The sequence below is a fragment of the Rhinolophus sinicus genome, chromosome 14, assembly GCF_057876585.1.
Source record: "Rhinolophus sinicus isolate RSI-liver-muscle chromosome 14, RSI-T2T, whole genome shotgun sequence".
Lineage (NCBI taxonomy): Eukaryota > Metazoa > Chordata > Mammalia > Chiroptera > Rhinolophidae > Rhinolophus > Rhinolophus sinicus.
Window position 1 is genome coordinate 11354153 of NC_142514.1, and position 4068 is coordinate 11358220.

A 4068-nucleotide genomic window follows, 5' to 3' on the forward strand; every position below is an offset into this window, starting at 1 on the left:
AATGGACTTGAGTGAGAAAAGTACGACACAAAATAGTGTGTGCAATATGATGTCAATATGACCTCAAATCCTCCTACCTGTGTGTGTGTGTGTGTGTGTGTGTGTGTGTGTGTGTGTGTGTTGATTTATGACTATACAACCGTTGAGAAAAATATGGACTAATACACACTAGATTGTTAACATGGGTATGTCAGGGAGCAGGAAGGAGCCGGGCAGAAAAATAATGGGGAAAAAAAAACCCACTAAAATGAAGGTGTGGTTTGGCCACATGTGTGATTTATTTGTTATAATTACTTATGGTGTGTATCATATAAAAGCTATTTTTTTTTAGATAAAAATGAGCTGTGCTTTGGGCTCAAGACTGGCCACACTTGGAAGTTAAAGTACAAGTTGAGGTTTTGGTGACTATAAAGGGAAAACAGCTGTCATGCAGGGTCTCTGGTCCCGCTCCCCACATAAGAACGCAGGATATGGCGAGGCCAAAAACGGAGCCACAGACAGGGGAGTCATACCACTATATTCTTGATGGTGGCTGGTTGAGACACAAAAGCAAACATCCGCCAATACCCCAATGGGGAGTCTTCCTGCACCCCAGTCTCGCTGGCGGCTGGGCGAGACACAGGAAGTAGGATCGACATGATCCGCAATCTGCCGTCTGCTTCTCTGCCCACCAACCAATCCCTTGCTGACTGCAATCCGCGCTTGCTAGCTCAGCCACGGCAGTTATCAGTGGCCAATGGCTAACTGGTAACAGCTGATGGCCACCCAGCCACAGCGGATGACCATCTGATTACAGCTGATGACCATCTACTACCTGAGCCAGCACCTTTCCACGTGAGGCCGAGAGCCTGGAAACTGCTTTCTTGGCTCTGTCCCCACAATAGCCCTTATCACAAGAGACTGGAATGGAAGGTCCTCCTCCGTGGGGTTTGCAGTCCACTGTCTGAAGCAGACAATAAGTCACTGTATCACCAGCAACACTCGGATCATGAAGGAAACAAAGAGGGCATGTGGCTGAGCCAACCTTAGACAAGAGGTTAGAGATGCCTTCTGAGGGGTAACCAGTCAAACTAGGTTGGAAAGATGGGAAGAAGCCAGAATAGAGAGGGCAGCTAAGTGGGCACTGGCTTGATGTGTTCTAGAACCCAGTGTAGGGAGCCAGGGGGAGTGACATGCGGTGATGGTAGAACAGAAGGCATGTCCCATCTCAGGTCTGGGAGGCCACGGTGATGAGCTTGGCTGTCAGTCTGATGATGTGGGACGCCCCTCATCAGGGTGTGACATGATTTGGTCTATGTTTTTCTGAAGAATTCTCTAGGAAGGGAACAGCTTAGCATGGGGTTTTGGGGTGAAGAATGGGATGGAAGCAAAGATGGAGTCAGAAGGCTGCTCACTCCTTCAGTCAGAGAGAAGCGACTGCATTCAATTCACCATTTGTGTGGAAACCAGAAATACCTCAGAAGCTTGCTGATGGACAGAATATGAGACTGGAGAGATGCAGGGGCAATGGTGGCTGCCAGATTTCCAGATATTTTTACTTACTGATTTATTATGTAGTGGATCATGGGTACAAAAAAGTTTTATAATGTTTTTTAATTATTTGAACGACAATTGTGAAATTAATTGTGAAAAGCATCATTTTCTTTAAAAAAGTGAACAGTCCAAACCTCTCTACAGTCCTCTGGGTGACCCTTTCCACCTTCTCCCACACTCAGGAGGTCTCACTTATCTAAATTTTGTGTTTATCATTACTTTGCTCCTCTTTATAATTTCACCACATATGTCAGTATCTCTAAACTACCTACTGTTTAATATTGTCTATTTTCAGAATTTATATTCATAGAACCATATTCATTGGGTTATTCTGTGACTTTTTTTGGCTTTTTTAAATTCAGCACTGTGTCGATGAGATTCATTCATGTTGCATGTCCCCATAATTCACTCCTTTTTTCACTGCTATGTAGTGTTCCATTTTATGAATGGAATTTATTTATGCATTTTTCTGTCAGCGGGTCTTGGGTTCTTTCCTTTTTTCGCTATAACAGACAATGCTGCTATCACCATTCTTAGAGCTGTTTCTGGTGTACACATTCACGAATCTCTCTAGAAAACATATCTAGAAGATTTATAGCTTTGTTAACTTGGAGAATGGTGATGCTTGGGAGAAAAAAAAGGGAAAGGACCAGTTTGGGAGGAAGTATTCATTCAAGGAGATCAGCTGTTCTGACAAATAGACTATAAATGTATAACTAATAGACTATAAATTTATAACAACTCAGACACAGCACGTATTTCTTTCTGGCTCATGACACCAGTCTAAGGTGGCTCAGGTCTGAATGGTAAGTACGTGTGTGTTGGAGCAGAGTGGGCGAGCTCTGCTCCACAGAGTCACTCAGGGACCCAGGCTGATGGAGGCTCTGCCGTCTTCCATAGGTGGTTTCCAAGGTCATCCTGGGCATTGACCTTGAGCCAGCAGAAAAGAGGAGAGAAAGGGTAGAGAAAGCACACCTGCTTCTGAACCGCTTCAGGCCAGAAGGGACGCATCTTACTTCTGCTTACAATCCAAACGTGAGAACTCAGTGGTCACATATGGGTGCAAAGGACTCTAGGAAATGAGGTCCTCTGTTGGGCAGCCACCTCCCAGAGTCAAGTCCACATTAAAGATGACAGAGAAGGCATTCTTGGCTGACCACTAGCCACCTCACACCCAGAGGAGAAAGAGAGGAGGCCAGGAAAAAGATCTTTCACCAAGAAGGTGTCCCAGGTCCCAGCCTTTAGTTTTCAGCTCAAGTTGCATTTCTATGCATTTCATGTTGTCCCACCCTCAGGGATTCAGAGTCAGCCGTCTTCTCATAGCTGTGGTCACACAGCGCCAGGCCCAACCCCTGCACGTTCCCTTCTGTCTGCTGCTCGCCCCACTCCCAGGCCCACTCAGGCTGCGGCTCTAGGTCTCACCGCTGACCGAAAGCCACGGTAAGTAGAGTTTCCTGGAGAGATGAGTGAGTCAAGAGTTTCTTCAGTGGACGCAGACGAGGGCCTCCTTAAGGGCTTGGTGGCTGATGAAGGTATGTGGGCAGGTGTCTCTTTCTGTCTTTCTTGCTGCCCTGTTTATGGCAATGAAGCAACTGGTATGCCAATACAGAAGTAGGTTGTGGTTCATTTGCCAACCTGCATCTGCCCGTTGCTCATGAGTAAGAGTTCTGCAGTTGGGGAAAGGAACCAGGAATCAACCCTCAAGCACACTTTGATTTAATGCATTAGATATTTGCTGAGCACATACTATATACCCAGGTAATCAGTGGTGATGGCTGTGGCATAATTCAGGGCATGGGCTCTGGGGCCACGCTGCTAGGGTCTGCTTCCTGGCTTTGCCACTTGCCATCTGTGTGACCCTGGGCAGATTACTTAACCTCTCTGTACTTGACTTTCCTCATGTAAAATGGGAACAACTAATAGTACCTATCTCAGGGTGGTGTTGGGAGCTGTGTAAGAGATTGTCTGGGTGGATGCTTGGCATAGTGCCTGGTCCTCGGTAAACTGCAGTTATGTGACGGTGGTGGATGTAACTTGAAGTAACTTGCCCAGGGAAGCTGCAAGACAGATGTGCTAGGCTCTGAAGCCTCGACTTTCTGCACTGCCACATAAGGAGTCTCTAACCCGCTTTTTCCTGATGACAGGAAAAAGTTAAATTTTCTTATGGACTTCTTAAGAAGGCTGGCTACCACAAAGCCTTAGAATAGCACAGCCGGTATGAGTACTTTCCGCCCACTGGGAGGAGGGCTGTGGTGTCTTCCGTTTGTCCACCATAATGTGCCGGCGGGTGCCACTTCGCTACAGCTTGAAGCTGAAACAAGCTGTGGGCCCATTTTCACCAGGCCCAGGGTAGGAGAGAGTCTGGGCTCCCTATTTCCCCATGTGTGGCCTCCTGATTCCCAGCATTTTCTTGTGATGTTGGTGGCAAGGCTGTGAGATGGATTTCCTGGAAAGAAATGCACGCTGGGAAAACCCAGGGCGAGCATGGTTACTGTGGGTGCTCCACAGATGTGTCTGTCAGGAGCCAGTGGGGGG